We start from the raw sequence: 24,367 nt of genomic DNA, 5'->3' as shown, positions 1-24,367 counted from the left end.
CAAACAGGCGTTGGACCTCTTTTCCCTCCTTCAGGGAACAGTACTTAGTCATAACAAAAAGTTACTTTCCCTTTCAGCCAGTCAACTTCGGTACAACATACTATAGGGAAATATAGTCACGCCCCAAGCCGAACCCAACGGATACTAAATGAAACGGTCCATGGCAGACCACCCAGTGACTTCCAAGGGATAAAACATAAAAAGTGTGTGGTGACGGCCAACTCGACGCAGCACAAATATCTCCTATAGTCAACCCTTTAAACAACGCTCATGATGCTGCCAGACCCCTGGTGGAGTGGGCGCGTACGCCACTAGGTAACCCTTGCCCATTGCTGCTATATGCCAGGGAGATAGCCACCACAAAACAGTGGGAGAGACGCTGCTTAGAGAGCACCCTGCCGCTAGCTGGATTAGCAAAACAGACAAAAAGTTAGTCACATAACTGTATATCCACGGTCTGTACATGCGTAAAGCTCGCACCAGACAAAGGGCATGTAACCTCTGTCTTGTAAAGCAAAAAGTGGAGGCGAAAAAGGGAAATAGCTCAAAAGCTAAGGACCTATAGGACACAGCCATGACTTTCGGGATGAAGGCCGCATTTGGACGAAACGTCACCTTCGAGTCGACTGGGCGAACTGAGCACAGGAAGGATGTACGGATAATGCATGGAGGTCCCCAGCACGTTCAGCCAAAGCCATGAGCACTGACAAGTCCTTTATCTTGGCACCAGAGCTCAAACTCTTGCCACTTATACGCATACAGCCCTCTCGTGGAGGACGCCCTTGCATACTGAATGGTAGCAATAACATTTGGAGGTAAACCGCTAGCCATCAGATTGGCCCTCTTAGTGGTCAGGCCCATAGGAACAACAGGTCCCTGCGCAATGGGAGTTTTCATGGGTCCCAGTCAAAGGTGAATGATCTCGGTGAACCAATGGTGCCTGGGCCAACGGGGAGCCACAAGAATCAATGGTAAGCCTTCCTAGCGCACCCACTCCAACGTGGGCTGAATCAGAACCACTTGCAGAAACACATAAAGGAGGGTCTGAAGCCACTAGTGCACCAGAGCGTCCATTCCCAATAGGGCAATCAGGTCCCTCATCGAGACGACACTGAGCGTTTTCTCGCGATGCGTAAAGATCTACGTCGGCCCTTCCCGAAAATATCCCATTCCTGGGAGAGCCTCCACTACTGAGAGAGAGAGGGTCCCACACCTGGATATAATATCTGCACCCGAGTTGAGGCAACGAGGGACATGCGTCGCTCAAAGCGAAAGCATGTGCACACTGCTCCCTAGCAATAGGGAACGAGCCAAGATTAGGAGGGAGAGAGGCAGTCCCCATCTTTTGATGCACGCCATCACTAAAATATTGGGGAAGGAGCTGAGCACCAGATACTAATTGACTTGCAGTGCGCTCCGCACCAGTGGCCATTAGCCCCCGAATCAAGTTGCCTTCATACAGTCTGTTGTGATCACCTTGCGGGATACAACTCAGCCCATGTGAGCCCCCTGACAATTGCAGAGGGTCCCAACACTGGGCCATGGCCCGTAACCCTGACAGGGACACCCAACGTGACTGGATTAGGCTGTGAGATGCGTTCAGGTAAGTGGCTACCACTCAGCGCTGGAAGAGCCGTATCAACAATAGCCCTACAGGAACGACTTCTATCACAGAAGCCATCATCCCCAGTAGACATAGGCACTGGCGAAAACGCAGTTTGTGACCGAGACAAAATTTGACTAAGCAGAGCCGGAACCTACAGTAGCTTGAGTCTAGCTTGAGTTTAGCTCGAGACCCAGAAACAGAATGCGCTGAGATGGAGTCAGACAGCTCTGTTTCTGGTTTCTTATTAAGCCTAGAGACTGAATAAAGGACAGTAGCATGAATGTGTGGAACACTGCTTGCCACTCGTCTCCGCCACTACCAGCCAATCGCTGTAATAACCGGCAGCTCGTGAGCATTCTGAGTTTGTAGACTCTGAGATGCTTGTTGGGTGCACGTAGGTCTAGAGTCGGTTGCAAAGTCCCATCCCTTTTCGTAACAAGGGAATACCAGCTGTACCAGCAGTCCCGATTCTTCAACATAGGAACCATTCAGATTGCCTGCTTCTGGAGATGGAAGGATATTTCCTCCCTCAAAACCGGCACTGAGGCCTCAGGAACAGTCGACGGGATGACGCTGCTAAAGCGTGGGGGACGCACAACAAACTGTACCCTGATGTCACTGTTCGCATGAGTGTTATCTGAAGGGGGGGGGGGGGGTGCTCCACTTTGTGGACTGGGAGAAATTGGTTCTTCTTACATTTCCACCACTCTTGACAACCGTGTTTCTGAACATGGAAAAAGGTACTATTTTCATTGAACTCACATAAGGGAGACAACATTTATAACACCTGTGAACACTGTGGAACTCGGTTAGAAAAAACAGTGTTTATGTGCCTAGGTTTGCCTAAAGTAAAGGCCCACACTGGGTACACGGGCTCCGGCGATCAGTGACGTACCCGGATTGGCTGTGCCACTTGGGGGTATTGTTGTCACAATGAGCCTCACTCGGTTTAGGCGATAAGATACGTTCCGGTACCCGGCTGGCACCCAGCGCTGGACAGCAGCATTAAAAACAGACCCATGGAATTTTTTTAATCATGGAGGTCACCCTACCGACAAGTCGTAGGTACTGGTGATAACCTAGCTGGGAATGGGACAGATAGCTCTGAAAAATGTACCCTTTCTGTGGTAAAAGTCAGGGGCGATTCGTAATTGAATCTAATTGCCAGGAATGAAAAGCGTTGAGCTGGAGACTGACAGCTCATTTGGGGGTTCATATGAACCACGGAGACTGCGTGTGGAATAATAGCGTGGTCATGTCCAACCCTGCTTGTTCCCTCGATTCCGCTTCCAACAACTAATCGCCTATAGAGACCATAACCTCTATCAATAAACACCTCATAGGGACTAGTGAGCTTCAGGTATTTCATTTGCATATACCCTGTCCATTCCCTCCCCTATATCCCAATTTGTGCCACCAGTAACTGAAAAACCTACAGCCAAGTATAGACCATATATTGTGTTCCCTATGGTTATAGAAAAGAGCAGAAGCTCTGAACTCCATTCAGAACACAGTCCTACCTCCAGGTAATGGAACATTTGCTCTTTTAGTAGTTTTCCTCAAGGAGAAAGCCCTTCACTTCTATCTCAAAGATACTCAAACAAAAAACGTTTGTAAATACTATAGTAATATCCCCCAAAAGTCTACAGTAAATACTACAGTATACTACAGACGGCAAAAACACTACAGTAAATACTACAATATACCGTACTACAGTCGGCAAAAACACTAGTAAATACTATTACGGTATTTGGACCTTGATCTCTCTTATGATGGACACATAAAAAATACTGCTGATCTACAAAGCATTGCATGGACTTGCTCCTACCTATCTCTCCGATTTCGTCCTGCTGTGCATACATGCACGTACGCTACGGTCACAAGATGCAGGCCTAATTGTTCCTAGAATTTTGAAGCAAACAGCTGAAGGTAGGGCTTTCTCCTATTTTTATGTAATGGTCTGCCGATCAATGAGAGAGACGGAAACTTCATCTCGACCTTTAAGTCTTTACTGAAGACTCATCTCTTCAGTAGGTCCTATGATTGAGTGTTGTCTGGCACAGGGGTGCGAAGGTGAACGGCAAGGCACTAGAGTGACGAACCACCCTTGCTGTCTATGCCTGGCGGCTACCCTGGCCGCTACTGGTATTCTCTGCCTCTGACCCTTTTACAGGGGCTGACTTACGGGCTTGCTAGTGTTCTCCCATAACGTCCCTAGAATGGGTGCATCACGTCGTGCCAGGCTTTTTCGCTATACTCGATATGAGAGGGTTGAGTCACTGACGTAATTTTCCTGTCCAGTTTTGCGCCCCCTCGTGCTTGTGCGGTGGGGGAGGCTTTTGAGGGCTATAGTCCACCTTGTCTCAGGTTAGTAAATTGATGGTCTGTGGATATCCTGCTGGTGGTGTGGGGGCCGTGCTTTTGCAAAGTGGGTGGGGTTATATATTGATGTCTATAGTATTCTCTCTGGTATGCAATCTGGTTTCCGCTCAGGTTATGGATGTGTCACTGCAACCTTAAAGGTCTTCAATGATATCACCATTGCCCTTGATTCTAAGCAATGTTGTGCTGCTATTTTTATTGACTTGGCCAAAGCTTTTGATACGGTGGACCATTCCATTCTTGTGGGCGGGCTAAGGAGTTTTGATGTCTGAGGGGTCTTTGGCCTAGTTTGCTAACTACCTATCTCAAAGAGTGCAGTGTATAAAGTCCGAGCATCTGCTGTCTCGATCCTAGGCCCCATGCTCTTCTCAATTTACATCAACATAGCTCAGGCAGTAGGAAGCATTCTCATCCATTTACAGTTGAAGTCAGAAGTTTACATACACTTAGGTTGGAGTCATTAAAACTTGTTTTTCAACCACTCCACACATTTCTTGTTAACAAACTATAGTTTGGCAAGTCGGTTAGGACATCTACTTTGTTCATGACACAATTTTTCCAACAATTGTTTACAAACAGATTATTTCACTTATAATTCACTGTATCACAATTCCAGTGGGTCAGAAGTTTACATACTGTGGCAGACCAGGGGGTTGGGTCAAAACCTTTACACAAATCAGACAAGGACAGAGTAGGATTAACTCAGTTTCAAAGGTGTTTATTAAAATAATCATTCAAAAGAAAAGGTCTCACCTATGGACACCATGTATCCTGTGGGGATTTAAAAAAAACTGAACTCACTCCTGTTACCTCTGCAACCACCCACAACTATACAGGAGTCCTTTCCTCCCCCAGTCTCTCCCCATGTGCCCTTCTGGCAGCTTTATGGGACTTGCACAGCTGGTGAGCAATCAGCCCTTGATTACTCACCAACTCCCAATCAGCCCCAATTAGTCCTGGCCGGAGAGCCCGACGTGACCTGGCACGTCCAGCAGATGGAGCCATTGCCTCGTGATGTATACTCCGTCTGTCACCAGGCCAAGACGAGTCTCCCCCTGGTGGCTGACCTGCTGTACGCCACAATACACTAAGTTGACTGTGCCTCTAAACAGCTTGGAAAATTCCATAAAATTATGTCATGGCTTTAGAAGCTTCTGATAGGCTAATTGACATTATTTGAGTCAATTGGAGATGTACCTGTGGATGTTTTTCAAGGCCTACCATCAAACTCAGTGCCTCTTTGCTTGACATGGGAAATCAGCCAAGACCACAGAAAAAAAATTGTAGACCTCCACAAGTCTGGTTCATCCTTGGGAGCAATTTCCAAACGCCTGAAGGTACCACGTTCATCTGTACAAACAATAGTACGCAAGTATAAACACCATGGGACCAGGCAGCCGTCATACCGCTCAGGAAGGAGACGCGTTCTGTCTCCTAGAGATGAACGTACTTTGATGCAAAAAGTGTAAATCAATCCCAGAACAACTGCAAAGGACCTTGTAAATATGCTGAAGGAAACAGGTACAAAAGTATCTATTTCCACAGTAAAACGAGTCCTATATTGACATAACCTGAAAGGCTGCTCAGCAAGGAAGAAGCCACTGCTCCAAAACCGGCATAAAGAAGCCAGACTACGGTTTGCAACTTCACATGGGGACAAAGATCGTACTTTTTGGAGAAATGTCCTCTGGTCTGATGAAACAAAAATAGAACTGTTTGGCCATAATGACCATCGTTATGTTTGGAGGAAGAAGGGGGATGCTTGCAAGCCGAAGAACACCCTCCCAACCGTGAAGCACGGGGGTGGCAGCATCATGTTGTGGGGGGTGCTTAGCTGCAGGAGGGACTGGTGCACTTCACAAAATAGATGGCATCATGAGGAAGTGAAATTATGTGGATATATTGAAGCAACATCTCAAGACATCAGTCAGGAAGTTAAAGCTTGGTCGCAAATGGGTCTTCCAAATGGACAATGACCCCAAGCATACTTCCAAAGTTGTGGCAAAATGGCTTAAGTACAACAAAGTCAGGGTATTGGAGTGGCCATCACAAAGCCCTTACCTCAATCCTATAGAACATTTGTGGGCAGAACTGAAAAAGCATGTTCGAGCAAGGAGGCCTACAAACCTGACTCAGTTACACCAGCTCTGTCAGGAGGAATGGTTCATAATTCACCCAACTTATTGTGGGAAGCTTGTGGAAGGCTACCCGAAACGTTTGACACAAGTTAAACAATTTAAAGGCAATGCAAGCAAATACTAATTGAGTGTATGTAAACTTCTGACCCACTGGGAATGTGATGAAAGAAATAAAAGCTGAAATAAATCATTCTCTCTACTATATTTCTGACATTTCACATTCATAAAATAAAGTGATGATCCTAACTGACTTAAGACAGGGAATATTTACTATGATTAAATGTCAGGAATTGTGAAAAACTGAGTTTAAATGTATTTGGCTAAGGTGTATGTAAATTTCCGACTTCAACTGTATAACATTTACTTTTACATTTTACTTTTACTCAAGTATGATGATTGAGTACTTTTTACACCAGTGTACTTAAATACATTTAAAACCAGATACTTTTACTCAAGAAGTATTTTACTTGGTGACTTTCACTTTTACTTGAGTCATTTTCTATTAAGGTATCTGTACTTTTACTCAAGTACGACAATTCAGTACTTTTCCCACCACTGTACCCCTGCTAGATTACGGAGACGTAATTTAGAGATCGGCAGGTAAGGGTGCTTCTCTAGTGCTCTCAAGCGGCTAGATGTTCTTTACCATTCGGCCATCAGATTATCCACCAATGCTCATTATAGGACACATCACTGCACTCTATACTCCTCCCGTTGCAAGACCCACTGGTTGATGCTTATTTATAAAGCCCTCTTAGGCATCTCTCCCCCCATCTGAGATATCTACTGCAGCCCGTATCCTCCACATAAAACACCCATTCTGCCAGTCACATTCTGTTAAAGGTCCCCAAAGCACACACATCCCTGGGTCGCTCATATTTTCAGTTCGCTGCAGCTAGCGACTGGAACGCGCTGCAACAAACACTCAAATTGGACAGTTCTATCTCAATCTCTTCATTCAAAGACTCAATCATGGACACTCTTACTGACAGCTGTGGCTGCTTTGATTGATGTAATGTTGTCTCTACCTTCTTGCCCTTTGTGCTGTTGTCTGTGCCCAATAATGTTTGTACCCTGTTTCGTGCTGCTACTATGTTGTGCTGCTGCCATGTTGTGTTGCTACCATGTTGTTTTCATGTTGTTTTGCTACCATGCTGTGTTGCTATGTGTTGCTGCCATGCTTTGTTGTTGTCTTAGGCCTCTCTTTATGTAGTGTTGTGTTGTCTCTCTTGTCGTGATGTGTGTGTGTTGTCCTATTTCTTTTAAATGTATTTTTATTTTTAATCCCAGCCCCCATCCCTGCAGGAGGCCTTTTGCTTTTTGTTAGGCCATCATTGTAAATACGAATTTGCTCTTAACTGACTTGCCTTGTTAAATTAAGGTTAAATAAAAATACAAAATAAATATCCTGCCTGGTTGGCCCTGTCCGGGGTATCGTCGGATAGGGCCACAGTGTCTCCCCATCCCCGTCTCAGTCGCAAGTATCTATGCTGCAATAGTAGTCTGTGCCGGGGGGCTAGGGTCAGTCTGTCCTAATTGGTGTAATTCTCCTGTCTTATCTGGCGTCCTGTATGATCTGAAGTATGCTCCCTCTAATTCTCCCATCTCTCTCTCCCCTCCTGGAGGATCTAAGCCCTAGGACCATGCCTCAGGACTACATGGTCTGATGATTCCTGGCTGTCCCCGTCCCCAGTCCACCTGGTCATGCTACTGCTCCCGTTTTTTCTGTTCTGCCTGCAGCTATGGAACCCTGACTTGTTCACCGGACATGCTACCCTTTCTCAGACCTGCAGTTTTGACCCTCTCTCTCCCTATCTCGCTCCTTCTCGCTCTTTCTACCGCACCTGCTGTCTCGACCTCGGAATGCTTGGCTATGAAAAGCCAACTGACATTCACACCTGAGGTGCACCCTTTATAACCACTGTGATTATTATTTGACCTGCTGGTCATCTATGATCGTTTGAACATCTTGAGGAACGATCTGGCCTTAATGGATATGTACTCTTGTAATCTCCACCAGGCACAGTCAGAAGTGCCTAGTTACTCTCTGTTTCTTCCTAGGTTCCTGCATTTCTAGAGTTTTTCCTAGCCACCGTGCATCTACATCTGCATTGCTTGCTCTTTCGAGCTTAAGGCTGGTTTTCTGAATAAACATTTTGTGACATCTGCTGATGTAAAAAGGCCTTTAGAAATATATTTGATTGATTGATACAGTATACCACAGTCCACAAAAAGACTACAGTAATTACTATAGTATTTACAAAATAATTTTTACTACAGTATTTATACTATAGTAAACTGCAAATACTACAGTATAAAATGTATTCCTATATGGTATTCATAATTGTGTCCATATTGTCCATGAGTTTCTAGTGGTTAGACCATATGGTTCAAGAGAAAATAACCTAATTAATGAAAAAAAGTATCTAATCAACAATGGAATTAATTTCAATTAACTCTGCAACTCTTCCAACTATTTACTTTTTCACAACTGCAACCAATTCCTTGACAAAATATGTATAACAAAGACATATGGACATAGCATTTTTTCCCCAATTGTGTAAAAACAATTTAAAGGATATTTCGTGTTGAAACCCACATACTAAACACCAATGGTTTATATTTATGATAATTTATGAGGGACAGATATAATTACAGACACCTGTGATATGAATTACCCTAAAGGGCCACTAGATGTCTTGTGATAAATTACATAAAAGTTAGAACAATTCTGGTAGTTTACTGGTAAACTTTGAAATGTCCAGTTTTATACCATCCCTTTGCAACCCTATCCAGAACAACAACAACAACTACAGTTTATGAATCTAATCTCACAAAGTAGACTAGAGAACAGCACCACAAAACGTAATGACATGAGCAGAAGAAAAACGGTCCAAAATAGGTTAAAAATAAATGGCCTTATGACAGTTAAGGACATCATCTGTTTCAGTAATGAGTCAAAAATACTCTAAATAAGTGGTTGATGTGATGATGTTAAATGAGTGAAGAGTGAAGTTCTCTGGTTAAGTTGGGCACTGAGGCGTGCTGTATACAATATTTACCTAAGCTCTGTGTGAGTCCTCCGACTCCTTCCTCTGCTATAACTTTAGTGGCATGCAGTTTAAATGGGAGGACCCAAATCCATTTGGACCACTCCATCCTCTCAGATAGAGAGCTAACTTACTCCATGACTTCACAAATTACTCTTCTGCACTAGATTCAGTTTTTCTTCTAAATTAATGCAATCAAACATCTCTGGAGAGACCTGAAAATAGCTGTGCAACGACACTCCCCATCCAACCTGACAGAGCTTGAGAGGATCTGCAGAGAAGAATGGGAGAAACTCCCCAAATACAGGTGTGCCAAGTTTGTAGCGTCATACCCAAGAAGACTCGAGGCTGTAATCGCTGTCAAAGGTGCTTCAACAAAGTACTGAGCAAAGGGTCTGAATACTTATGTAAATGTGATATTTCTGTTTTTTTTTTAAACAATGTAATCAATTTTAGAATAAGGCTGTAATCTATCAAAATGTGGAAAAAGTCACAGGGTCTGAATACTTTCCGAAGGCTGTAACTCAAGCCCAATTTTTATGAGGAGGTGAGAGAGAGGGGGCAGGAAAGAGAGCAAGGGTTTTCAGCATTTCCAATTAACTTTACCGTACCTTAATTCACCTATTACCTGTAGGACTATTGACCATCAGGGATTTGCTCTCACCTCTTTGTAGAATTCACCACCCCAATAAGCTCAATCGAACCCTTCAATGAAATAACCACATATCTCAATTTTGGGAAATGTTAGTGATATGGTATGTTTCTAGTTGTATAGTCAATATGAATCATCCAGAGTCTTGATATTACATACAAAAATGGACAACATGTACAATACATGTACATTTCAGTTGAGAACTCTGGACATTACAGTGAACTTCTAATACAAAATATATAAAGACACAACATCTGTAATCATCTGAAAATTAAAAAATACACTATGGTTCTTCGGTTCGAGGGTTCAATTATTGTGGGGAAGAGGGTTCAAGAAAAAGGTTGAAGATATCAGTCTGACTATCTGCAAGAACTTATGTGATTAATACACTGGACTAAAGAAGATCTACAGTGGGGGGAAAAAGTATTTGATCCCTGCTGATTTTGTACGTTTGCCCACTGACAAAGAAATTATCAGTCTATAATTTTAATGGTAGGTTTATTTGAACAGTGAGAGACAGAATAACAACCAAAAAATGCAGAAAAACGCATGTCAAAAATGTTATAAAGGGATTTGCATTTTAATGAGGGAAATAAGCATTTGACCCCTCTGCAAAACATGACTTAGTACTTGGTGGCAAAACCCTTGTTGGCAATCACAGAGGTCAGACGTTTCTTGTAGTTGGCCACCAGGTTTGCACACAGGAGGGATTTTGTCCCACTCCTCTTTGCAGATCTTCTCCAAGTCATTAAGGTTTCGAGGCTGACGTTTGGCAACTCGAACCTTCAGCTCCCTCCAAAGATTTTCTATGGGATTCAGTTCTGGAGACTGGCTAGGCCACTCCAGGACCTTAATGTGCTTCTTCTTGAGCCACTCCTTTGTTGCCTTGGCCGTGTGTTTTGGGTCATTGTCATGCTGGAATGCCCATCCACGACCCATTTTCAATGCCCTGGCTAAGGGAAGGAGGTTCTCACCCAAGATTTGACAGTACATTGGCCCCGTCAAATGATGCGGTGAAGTTGCCCTGTCCCCTTAGCAGACAAACACCCCCAAAACATAATGTTTCCACCTCCATGTTTGACGGTGGAGATGGTGTTCTTGGGGTCATAGGCAGCATTCCTCCTCCTCCAAACACGGCGAGTTGAGTTGATGTCAAAGAGCTCCATTTTGGTCTCATCTGACCACAACACTTTCACCAGTTGTCCTCTGAGTCATTCAGATGTTCATTGGCAAACTTCAGACGGGCATGTATATGTGCTTTCTTGAGCAGGGGGACCTTGCGGGCGCTGCAGGATTTCAGTCCTTCACGGTGTAGTGTGTTACCAATTGTTTTCTTGGTGACTATGGTCCCAGCTGCCTTGAGATCATTGACAAGATCCTCCCGTGTAGTTCTGGGCTGATTCCTCACCGTTCTCATGATCATTGCAACTCCACGAGTTGAGATCTTGCATGGAGCCCCAGGCCGAGGGAGATTGACAGTTCTTTTGTGTTTCTTCCATTTGCGAATAATCGCACCAAATGTTGTCACCTTCTCACCAAGCTACTTGGCGATGGTCTTGTAGCCCATTCCAGCCTTGTGTAGGTCTACAATCTTGTCCCTGACATCCTTGGAGAGCTCTTTGGTCTTGGCCATGGTGGAGAGTTTGGAATCTGATTGATTGATTGCTTCTGTGGACAGGTGTCTTTTTTATAGGTAACAAGCTGTGGTTAGGAGCACTCCCTTTAAGAGTGTGCTCCTAATTTCAGCTCGTTACCTGTATAAAAGACACCTGGGAGCCAGAAATCTTTCTGATTGAGAGGGGGTCAAATACTTATTTCCCTCATTAAAATCCAAATCAATTTATAACATTTCTGGATATTTTTGTTTTTATTATGTCTCTCACTGTTCAAATAAACCTACCATTAAAATTATAGACTGGTCCTTTCTTTGTCAGTGGGCAAATGTACAAAATCAGCAGGGGATCAAATACTTTTTTCCCCCACTGTATCTCTGCAAAAATGATTTCCATACTTCTAGATGTGGGTACAGTGCGACTTTGAAAATGCCAACCCAGTTCCCTGCGGTGATACAGATGTAGGATCTTAATTTGACCTATATTGTCAGAGCAAAGTAATCTTGCAGCAACAGAATTGGAACGTTTAGTCCATAATGTTGCTTGATCGGTGGTTGGGCTATTAGCTGGCCAAAAGTAGGATACATGAAAAGTGCAATACTGTTAATATAACTGTGTGAGCTTTCAGTGAAATTATGTAAATCACAAAGCTCATCTGCATTTCCTGCAGTGCAGGAAAATTCTCAGCAACAAAAAAGTGATCAAATTAAGATCCTATATATAGGCTCGTCCTCTGCACAGCTATGCAACGGAAGATCAAAATGATCTGTGTTACTTTGTTCATTGTACAGTGGAGTTGTTTGCATACGACTGCCTAAAGCATAATTTTGTATTGATGAAGAGGCAAAACATAAAACTGGCTAAGCAGAAGGACACAATCAATAGAGCTACTGCTCTCCTTCCAATCCCACATAGACTTCCTCTGAAGCTCTATGACAAACATTTCAGCAAAAATAAACCATTATCATCAGTATACTGGCACGACAATACAGACCACTATTTAAAAATCAAGTCGATGTTATTCAATTGCTTTAAATTGTAGAGAATGCACATTTATTTTGGTTGTTTACAGGGGAACTAAACAAATTGACAGTATACTATGTTAAGTCAATTTCTTTGGTGAAAAATATTTATTCTCTTGAAATGCCTGGATTTAGTAAGGTTTTGGTGGACTGACTTTTGAGGCGTTTCAAAACGGAAGCACTGGGAGGACAGAATAAATCACATTTAAATTCAGCTTTCAGACAGGGAGGGCTGGGAAGTTGCTTGTCTGACTGAGACAGATTGTCAGCAAGAGAAAGTCAAGTCTAGAGGGGATTACGACAAGGCTCTGTTGGTAAATCTAAAGGCACACTGTATAACAAGACCGATATGCAGATTCCTATAGTCATTGTCATCATTGCCTGGACATCAGTTATAGATTAAAGGGACATGAATGCATAATCAAACCATTGACCTTTAAATTAATTTGTGAAATACATTCTATTGAAGTGTGGTAATCAATTGTGAAGACATATAGATGAGGTTGCTGTAGTCATTGCGCTTACAATGGAAACAACGCATAAGCTATACAACTCAGCATATTTCGGTATATGACTAAGATTATTGATAGTGTAAAAGGACTTTAATATTAAAAGGGGAGGTTTTTTTGAGGGGAAAATAGGAGGAAATGCAATTATTCCAATGGTGTGTCTGGCTCAAAAAGCAGAAGAGCTGAAAAGTCAAACTTCTCCTGTTGGATTCCCCAGCTTAATCCTAAACAGCCAGACAGCGAGCGGCAGACTGAGGTTTACATGATTATGTGTGCAGTGCACTGCAGAAAACTAATCCTGTCTTTCACAGCCCTTTATTCCACACACAGGGCTCGAGCAGCATGTCTAAAACGGCACTAGAAAGAACAGAACATAAACAACAACATCTGCGTTTCTCTCGTCAGCCCCCTAAAATGGGGTTATTACAGTTGCAACACTGTAAAAATCCATTTGTTTTTTCATTAGTGACAGACGGACGGACGGATCGGACGGACGGACGGATGGACGGACGGACGGACGGGGGGGATCGCTACAGTTAAATACCGCAATATTATTTGGGATTATATAATATCGATACGTTTACTCCAAGTATCGATAAAAAAAATAATTGCTAGGTATTTTTCATCCTATAGTTTGTTCTCCATCTCCTTTTTCCATAGTGAGCCAACATGTTTTCAGCACTTTTATTTCCATGATCTCTCGTCTCTCTGCAGCAGACATACAGTGAATTCGGATAGTATTCAGACCCTTTGACTTTTTCCACATTTTGTTACATTATAGCCTTATTCTAAAATTGATTAAATCATTTTTTTCCCCTCATCAATTTACACACAATACCCCATAATGACAAAGCAAAAACATGTTTAAAAAAAAAAACTTTTTGTAAATGTATATAGAAACAAAAACTGAAATTACATAAGCATTCAGACCCTTTAAATCAGTACTTTGTTGAAGCACCTTTTGCAGTGATTACAGCCTCGACCCTACAAGCTTGGCATAACTGTATTTGGGGAGTTTCTCCCATTCTGTCCCTGCAGATCCTCTCAAGCGCTGTAAGGTTGGATGGGGAGTGTTGCTGCAAAGCTATTTTAAGATATCTAAAGAGATGTTCGATTAGGTTCAAGTCCGGGCTCTGGCTGGGCCACTCAAGGACCTTCAGAGACTTGTCCCGAAGCCACTCCTGCATTGTCTTGGCTGTGTGCTTAGGGTCATTGTCCTGTTGGAAGGTGAACCTTCGCCCCAGTCTGAGGTCCTGAGTGGTCTGGAACAGGTTTTATTCAAGGATCTCTCTTTACCTTGCTCTGTTCATCTTTCCCTCGATGCTGACTAGTCTCCCAGTCCCTGCCACTGAAAAACATCCCCACAACATGACTGTGCCACCACCATGCTTCATCGTAGGTGCCAGGTTTCCTCCAGATGTGATGCTTAACATTCAGGCCAAAGAGTTCAATCTTGGTTTCATCAGACCAGAGAATCTTGTTTCTCATGGTCTGTGAGACTTTTGGTGCCATTTGGCAAACTCCAAGCGGGCTGTCATGTGCCTTTTACTGAGGAGTGGCTTCCGTCTGGCCACACTACCATAAAGGCCTGATTGGTGGAGTGCTGCAGAGATGGTAGTACTTCTGGAAGGTTCCCCCATCTCTACAGAGGAACTCTGGAGCTCTGTCAGAGTGACCGTCGGGTTCTTGGGTCACCTCCCTGACTAAGGCCCTTCTCCGACCGATTGCTCAGTTTGGCCGGGTGGCCAGCTCTAGGAAGAGTCTTGGTGGTTCCAAACATTTTCCATTTAAGAATGATGGAGGCCACTGTGTTCTTGGAGACCTTCAATACTGCAGACATTTTTTGGTACCCTTCCCCTAATCTGTGCCTCGACACAATCCTGTCTCGGAGCTCTATGGACAATTCCTTCAACCTCATGGCTTGGTTTTTGTTCTGACATGCACTGTCAACGGTGGGACCTTATCTAGACAGGTGTGTGCCTTTCCAAATCATCTCCAATCAATTGAATATACCACAGGTGGACACCAATCAAGTTGTAAAAGAATCTCAAGGATGATCAATGGAAACAGGATGCACCTGAGCTCAATTTGGAGTCTCATAGCAAAGGATCTAAATACTTATGTAAGTAAGTATTCAAAATGGGGAAAAGGTCAAGGTGTCTGAATACTTTCCAAATGCACTTTATAGTGAGCAATATGTTTGGAACATTAAATCGCAATAACATCATAGTATTGAATCACAATACATATAGAATCGTGAGAATCGCAATAAATATTGTATCGGCACCTAAGTATCGTGATCCATGGCAATTCCTAGCCTTACTTTTCATGTCTGCCTTTAGACTTCCTGTCATCTCAAGGTCATGGGTTCAGTTGACTACATGGAAGGGAAAGCTTTGTTAAATCACTGAAAACATGCCCTGATCACAAGGGAAATCAAGTTAAATTCTCAAGAGGTCTCAGAACCACTCTTCTCCTATCAGGCAGCCGGGACAGGGAGGGAGGCAGACCAATATTCCGCAAGTGCTCCTTGAAATTTTCTCCATTCTTTATGAACGTTTGCATATTTATCACCGACTGGAGAAGGAAGGCAATGTTCATACATAATTCTGTGTAAAATGTGATTACTAAATAAACAGGTCGCAAGTGATACATGCAGTTTCTACAACTGGTTGTCAATCATCTTCGTGAATAGGCAAAATCATAGAAAAACAAATCAAGATAAACAATGATCAATGATTTAAGTCTCTACATAATATTTAAACAAATTGTGGAGCGGGCACGCATTTCAATAATTATGTTTTGCATGTTGTGGCTTCAAAGAGCATATACAGTGGCTTATTACAAAAGAATGATACATCTAGACTTGGACGACATTCAAACATAAGGACCAGGAAAAGAGTGTCTACTCCAAGCTTTGTTTACTGACTTCGGTGTTGAGGTAAACAACCAGCCATACGTTTCCATGGACGATAACTGGCATCTCTCCTATACAACACTTACTGGTTTAACAACAAAGTTCCCACTCAACACCATGTCTTTGTCTGGTGCCCTTTCGGATAGCAGTGTACAAGTGCAGTGTTTCAGTCAGTTAGCAGCAGCTCATCAGTATGCACTGAGAGGAACACCTGTGGTGTTTGCTCCAGAGTTTCATTTGATTGCTAATGTTTCCTTCAGAGACCTTCCGTTAAAGATGGAAGAGACACGTAATGAGACCATACTGAGACGACATAAGGCATCTCCTATGAATACTTGCATTTCAAAGTTTTCATTTTTTTTAAAGTGTACTAAAATATTAAATAGCGTTACTGAAATCCAAATTACTAAAAACAGTTCTGTGCAGTGATTCAAACTACCACACAAGGCTAAACTGGGAATCTGGGATTCCATCTAAAGTGAAATCACTTGCCCATGAAATTGTAGATTGCATAAAATAGATGAAACACTGAGAATGCAAAATACTATCCTGCATACTGATAAGATAAAAAGTAATTACTAATGTTATCAGAAGTTACAATGCATACTTCCTAATCATGTTTTGGGTCCAACTATGGAATCAAGATATGAGACCAGGGTTAGTGATAAGGTGCCACATAAGTATAGAGAGTTGGTTCACTATGATGCCATCACATTTAGTGAATGATACAATCAAAACAACAATATCAGGAAAACCAAAAAGACAACCCTCTAGCATTTCCACATTTACAAAGCGTATATATTTCTGTTTGGATACCAAAAACATGAAAGCAACTGAAGATGTGTTACTGAAACAATACTCCGCTGTGGCGTAGTGGAGGATATAGGTACAGTGCATTTGGAAAGTATTCAGACACCTTGACGTTTCCACATTTTGTTACGTTACAGCCTTATTCTATAATGGATTTAAAAAAATGTCCCTCATCAATCTACACACCATACACTATAATGATAAAGCGAAAACAGGTTTTTTAAATTTTTTGCAAATCTATATATTTTTTTTAACAGAAATCCCTTATTTACATAAGTATTCAGAACTTTGCCATGAGACTCGAAATTGAGCTCAGGTGCATCCTGTTTCCATTGATCATCCTTGAGATGTTTCTACAACTTGATTGGAGTTCACCTGTGGTAAATTCAATTGATTGGACATGATTTGGAAAGGCACACACCTGTCTATATAAGGTCCCACAGTTGACAGTGCATGTCAGAGCAAAAACCAAGCCATGAGGTCGAAGGAACTGCCTGTAGATATCATGACACAAGGCGAGACTCAGATGCAGACACAGGAGGAAGATGGTTAAAGTTTAAGATGTTTAATAATCCAAAAGTTGTAGGCAAGAGAATGGTCGTGGACAGGCAAAGGTCAAAACCAGTCCAGGAGGTACAGAGTGGCAGACAGACTTGAGGTCAAGGCAGGCAGAATGGTCAGGCAGTCGGGTAGAGAGTCCAGAAACAGGCAAGGGTCAAAACCGGGAGGACCAGAAAAGGAGAATAGCAAAAAGCAGGAGAGTGGGAAAAACACTGGTTGACTTGGAAACATACAAGACGAACTGGCACAAAGAGACAGGAAACACAGGGATAAATACACTGTGGAAAACAAGTGACACCTGGAGGGGGTGGCGACAATAACAAGGACAGGTGAAACAGATCAGGGTGTGACAGTAGAGCTCCGAGACAGAATTGTATCAAGGCACAGATCTGGGGAAGGGTACCAAAAAATGTCTGAAGCATTGAAGGTCCCCAAGAACAAAGTGGCCTCCATCATTCTTAAATGGAAGAAGTTTGGAACCACTAAGACTCTTCCTAGAGCTGGCTGCCCGGCCAAACTGAGCAATCGGGGGAAAAGGGCCTTGGTCGAGAGGTGACCAACAGCCTGCTTGCAGTTTGCCAAAAGGCACCTAAAGGACTCACAAACCATGAGAAACAAGATTCTCAGGTGTGATGAAACCAAGTTTGAACACATTGGCCTGAATGCCAAGCGTCACGTCTGGAGGAAACATGGCACCATCCCTACAGTGAAGCATGGTGGTGGCAGCATCATGCTTCATGCTGTTGGGAGGTTTTTCAGCGGCAGAGAATGGGAGACTAGTCAGGATCGAGGGAAAGATGAACGGAGCAAAGTACAGAGAGATCCTTGATGGAAACCTGCTCCAGAGCGCTCGGGACCTCAGACTGGGGTGAAGGTTCACCTTCCAACAGGACAACGACCCTAAGCACACAGCCAAGAACACGCAGGAGTGGCTTCGGGACAAGTCTCTGAATGTCCGTGAGTGGCCCAGCCAGAGCCTGGACTTGAACCTGATCGAACATCTCTGGAGAGACCTGAAAGTAGCTGTGCAGCGACACTCCCCATCCAAGCTGACAGAGCTTGAGAGGATCTGCAGCCAAGAACGGGAGAAACTCCCCAAACACAGTTGTGCCAAGCTTGTAGCGTCATACCCAAGAAGACTCAAGGCTGTAATCACTGCCAAAGGTGCTTCAACAAAGTACTGAGTAAAGGGACTGAATACCTTTGTAAATGTGATATTTCAAGACCCGGTGTGAAAGAGCAAAATATCATGAGCTGATGATCCCATATATCCAGTTGTGTAGTGATGCCTGGAGAAGTACTGTACTGTAGGCATACTCTAATTTTGCCAATAATTTCCTAAACGGCCGCCCGATGAAGGAAAGGTGCCCCCTTGTGAAAAATCTGATGCACAACAGTGACATACAGTGCCTTCAGGAAGTACACTACATGACCAAAAGTATATGGACACCTGCACGTTAAACATCACATTCTAAAATCGTGGGCATTAATATGGAGTTGGTCCCCACTTTGCTGCTATAACAGCCTCCACTCTTCTGTGAAGGCTTTCCACTAGATGTTGGAACATTACTGCAGGGACTTCCTGGCTTGCAGTCGGCATTTCAATTCATCACAAAGGTGTTTGATGGGGTTGAGGTCAGGGCTCTGTGCAGGACCTCGCTTTGTGCACGAGGGCATTGTCATGCTGAAACAGAAAATGGCCTTTCCCAAACTGTTGCCACAAAGTTGGAAGCACAGAACCATCTAGAATGACATTGTATGCTGTAGCGTTAAGATTTCCCTTCACTGGAACTAAGGGCCCTAGCCCTAACCATGAAAAACAGCCCCAGACCATTATTCCTCCTCCACCAAACTTTACAGTTGGCACTATGCATTCGGGCAGGTGGCGTTCTCCTGGCATCCTCCAAACCCAGATTCGCGATTCATCACTCCAGTGAACTCGTTTCCACTGCTCCAGAGTCCAATGGCGACGAGTTTACAACACTCCAGCCGACGCTTGGCATTGCGCATGGTGATCTTAGGCTTGTGGGCGGCTGCTCGGCCATGGAAAACATTTCATGAAGCTCCCGACGAACAGTTCTTGTGCTGACGTTGCTTCCAGAGGCAGTTTGGAACTCGGTAGTGAGTGTTGCAACCGAGGACAGAAAATGTTGATGTGCTGCATGCTTCAGCACTCGGCGGTCCTGTTGTTCTGTGGCCTACCACCTTGCGGCTGATCCGTTGTTGATGCTATACCTTTCCACTTCACAATAACAGCACTTACAGTTGCCCGGGGCAGCTCTAGCAGGGGAGAAATTTGACTAACTGACTTGTTGGAAAGGTGGCATCCAATGAAGGTGCCACGTTGAAAGGCACTGAGCTCTTCAGTAAGGCCATTCTACTACCAATGTTTGTCTATGGAGATTGCATGGCTGTATGCTAGATTTTATACACCTGTCAGCAACGGGTGTGGCTGAAATAGCCGAATCCACATACTTTTCTATATATATATATATATATATATATATATATTACATTTATACCCCTTGACTTATTCCACATTTTGTTGTGTTACAGCCTGAATTCCAAATGGACATATATGGATATACTCATCTATACACAATACCCCATAATGGTAAAGTGAAAACATGTTTTTAGAAAATGGTGCTAATTTATAGAAAATTAAATAGAGACATATCTCATTTTCATACATTACCAGTGAAAAGTTTGGACACACCTACTCATTCCAGGGTTTTTCTTTATTTTTACTATTTTCTACATTGTAGAATAATAGGGGAAGACATCAACTATTAAATAACACATATGGAATCATGTAGTAACCAAAAACGTGTTAAACAAATCAAAATATATTTAATATTTGAGATTCTTCAAAGTAGCCACCCTTTGCCTTGATGAGAGCTTTGCACACTCTTGGGATTCTCTCAACCAGCTTCATGAAGTAGTCACCTGGAATGCATTTCAATTAACAGGTGTGCCTTCTTAATGTGTTTGAGACAATAATTTGAGTTGTGACAAGGTAGGGGTGGTATACAGAAGATAGCCCTATTTGATAAAATACCAAGTCCATATTATGGCAAGGACGGCTTAAATAAGCAAAGAGAAACGACAGTCCAAATTTGTTCCAATCGCCGTGTCTTTGTGAGACGCAGAGTAGGTGAACGGATTATCTATGCATGTGTGGTTCCCACTGTGAAGCATGGAGGAGGATGTGTGATGGTGCTTTGCTGGTAACACTGTCAATGATTTATTTAGAATTCAAGGCACACTTAACCAGCATGGCTACACAGCATTCTGCAGCGATATGCCATCCTATCTGGTTTGCGCTTAGTGGGACTTTCATTTGTTTTTCAACAGGACAATGACCCAACACACCTGCATGCTGTGTAAGGGCAATCTTACTTAATTTTACTTTCATTTTTTTACCGCTTTTTCTCCCCAATTTCGTAGTATCCAATTGGTAGTTACAGTCTTGTCTCATCGCTGCAACTCCCGTACGGACTCGGGAGAAGTGAAGGTCGAGAGCCGTGCGTCCTCCGAAACACAACCCAACCAAGCCGCACTGCTTCTTGACACAATTCCCACTTAACCTGGAAGCAAGCCGCACCAATGTGTCGGAGGAATCACCGTACACCTGGCAACGTGCACTGTGCCTGGCCCGCCACAGGAGTCACTAGTGCGCGATGGGACAACAACATCCCTGCCGGCCGAACCCTCCCCTAACCCGGACAACGCTGAGCCAATTGTGCCCCGCCCCATGGGTCTCCCGGTCATGGCCGGCTGCGACAGAGCCTGGACTCGAACCCAGAATCTCTAGTGGCACAGCTAGCACTGCGATGCAGTGCCTTCGACCACCGCGCCACTCGGAAGCCCCCTACGTAAGGGCTATTTGACCAAGAAAGAGATTGATGGAGTGCTGCATCAGATGACCTGGCCTCCACAATCACCCGACCTCAACCCAATTGAGATGGTTTGGGATGAGTTGGACCGCAAAGTGAAGGAAAATAAGCCAACAAATGCTCAGAATATGTGGGAACTCCATCAAGATTGTTGGAAAAGCATTCCAGGTGATGCTGGTTGAGAGAATGACAAGAGTGTGCAAATCTGTCATCAAAACAAAGGGTGGCTACTTTTAAGAATATACAATATAAAATCTATTTTATTTGTTTAACACTTTTTTGTTTACTACATGATTCCAAACTTTTGACTGGTACTGTACGTACCTGCCTATAGAACTCAAATGCCCGTCTAACTGATTCGTTCCACCAATAACATTTATTCTGTGATCCACTTGACCCAGAGCTGTGGAACACCGAATTCCACAATGACCATGCCAGTGGGCCTTGAGAGCCAGAAAATTCCCTCAGAGAAACCCAATTATAGCTCCAGTGCCTCTTCAGGAATGGTCTTTAAATATATAATGCACCACCCAAAGGGAACAGAGAAAGGCAACTCCTAAAGCTCTACTAAAGCTCTGAAAAAATACCCATTCCTGCAGAAATACATATTTTATTTTGCCCCCATCTTTCATCAAATACAAGCCTTGGTTTGAGAATGAAGAATATCATGAAAGGATATTGGGCGATGAAACAAATATCTAACAGATTTGCCTACTGGTAACCTGCTTCAAACTGCTTCATCTGTTCTGAATAGATGTATGATAAACCAAGTCCTATTGTTTTAATTATTGGGCTGCAGATTTTCATATTCACCCACTTAAATGATTTCCTTGGCATTATATTTTCCACTAGAAATTCTGCAGGAGTAGTGAACCCAACCAGAGCCATCTTTGAAAATCATTCCTTGGAATACATTTCACATTCATTGTTGTGTGGTTCCCCATTTTGCCTCCTGGTGCAGCAAATGTCACAATATGCCAATGCAAAAAAGTTGAATCAATTAACTCCCACGTCTATTGAAGCTGCAATCGATATGTCAATGCCAAGGAACTGGATTCAAAGCTGTAATTAAAACATAAGGCAGAAAGGGGGATACGATAGAGCCTGTGTCCGCCAGGATTGTTTCACACACCTGTGTCTATGTGTTCTGCAGATGTGCATGTTTTATTGGTGCGCGAGCAAGAGTTTGGATTTATATTGATGCTTCGACTAAAGGGATAATGTGATCCAATCGAGTGCAAAATGGCAATGACACAGATTATTACAGTGGAGCTCTAAGGAAGATGGATGAGGTGCACAGTAGCATTTGTTAGATACCAAACCAATAACTGAAATTAAATTGGACACCACACACTCCACATCAAGGTTAAGGCAGAACCTACAACTACATGACTGCCAGGGATGAAAAGCCAATGGGAGAACATTTATATAAGCAGTCCCCCTTTGCAGACGTCAAGAGGAATCTCATATAATAAAATAGATGTGCTAAACAAATTCACCACATATTTGAGGTCAAAAAGGCAAAAACCAAGGACTCAGCATATTCAACATGAATATAAGCCTGTGAGCGCCTGTTGAAAGGAGGAATTCGCATTGACGGTACTGACGAGATACCTACAGGCTCTCAACGTGTAAGGGAGCAGAACTCTTTGACAGCAGCACAAAACTATGTAAATTAAAGTGATTGTAGTCAAAGGCTGACATTTTCGTTTTTATCTGTAAACACCTAAATCTCGTCCAAAAGAAGATTGTGCTAGTGCTAGATTGGTATTATCAAGCACACAAACTGAAGAGGTATAGGCTATGCCTTTGTATTGTTGATATGCTGCCTATCACATTCTCATGGTTATGTTTCAAATCCCAATTATGCTTTTTAGTATCAGACAAATCATACAGAGAGAATTGGCATATATCATGTTCCTAAGCTACAGTAAGCCTAAACGCACAATCATATGCATGGCCATATGGGATGCATCATGTGTGTGGGCACAGCACGATTTAATAAACGCACTATTTAAATGACTTAACTGCAACGCAATATAATTTAGCCAAATTGCCATAATGTATTGTACACAGACACAGAGTACGTAACTTTATGGTAACACTTTAAATGAAGTAACTCCTATACGTGTGTCTAGGCTAACATTGCCCATAGGCATTTCTGTCTTTCAGTCTTCTCATCTTCCTGGAGGTTGGAGATATAACAGACATGATGGTACTATAAGATGAATATGCCTCTGTACAACCAGGAGGACAGCGGGAGTTTTAGAGATATCAGAAGAAACTACACAGACACTACATGCCACATAGACAACAGTGCCTAGAACAGGGCTACAGTAAGACAACCTGTCCGTTTATTTTCATTATTAGAAGACTTCTTCACACCAAGTTTCTAATCGCCAAATGAAGTGTTTTTTTGGGGGGGGGGCTAGTCCACTGTCATTATCAAAATAGCCCCCATCAAGAGTTTCCCAGTGCTGCACAATTGAGCAGAAATCCTAAATCTATTATCAGTGGGCTCGCGTCCAGCGGAGGGCACAGGAACACGCAGATGCTAGAGCTACACTGTGGATTTTTAGGAGTTAATTAAGGAAATACCTCGCTACTGAATAAAAAAATATTTGAACAGTAGCCCGATATGAGCAGGTTGGGACCGTGAACGCAACCGTGTAAATATTACGGTAAACTCATTTACATGGAGTCAAATCCCCGGCATAGGCTACTAAACAGTTGATTAAAGTGGCTCTAAAACAGTACAATAGACGGCAGAAACAAGCAAGCTGAGCCTACCTATTTTATCGTCTCCATCCCATTCAGACTTCTGGTCCTGATGCGAGAGCGGTGCCTTCAGCATCCTAAAGCGAAACGCTATTTGTCTCGAAGAGAAAAGATCGTAGTGCCTGGAGTTAGAGCTCATACATTGACAAGAGACCGGCCCAATCAGAAAGTAATCCGATGGAGTCGTAGCCAATCCACTTGAGAGAAAAAAAAGCTACTTTACATACTGTAGCAAGGTAGATTGACGTTATAAGGGTATTTCCATTCAACAAACAATTGTTATAAATTTGCGGAATGACTGGCTTTATAGCCCAATTCTTTAATTGTAACACCAACTGGCTAGGCTAAACTACTTGCTTATGGGATAAACTGGAGATATTTTTATGTTTAAAGAAATAACAAGACAAGAAACAAAAAATAACTACACAAGAGG

At 43.0% G+C, this 24,367-nt stretch overlaps 1 protein-coding gene across 2 annotated transcripts in view; it reads right to left on the bottom strand.

The window, feature by feature from the left end:
* Positions 1–24,028, bottom strand: part of b3galt1b (UDP-Gal:betaGlcNAc beta 1,3-galactosyltransferase, polypeptide 1b) — a 125,308-nt gene extending 101,280 nt beyond the window's left edge. The window contains exon 1 of one of the 2 annotated variants that reach the window (XM_014164097.2): positions 23,947–24,028. The gene's annotated coding sequence lies outside the window, so the exon portion shown is untranslated. The remainder of the gene's footprint in view (positions 1–23,946) is intronic. The other variant, XM_014164098.2, reaches the window with a different exon arrangement.
* Between the last annotated feature and the right edge of the window lie 339 nt (positions 24,029–24,367).

This window comes from Salmo salar, chromosome ssa21, assembly GCF_905237065.1.
Source record: "Salmo salar chromosome ssa21, Ssal_v3.1, whole genome shotgun sequence".
Classification (NCBI taxonomy): Eukaryota; Metazoa; Chordata; class Actinopteri; order Salmoniformes; family Salmonidae; genus Salmo; species Salmo salar.
The sequence above is the reverse complement of the archived record's forward strand: the minus strand, read 5'-3'. Positions and strand labels throughout refer to the sequence as shown.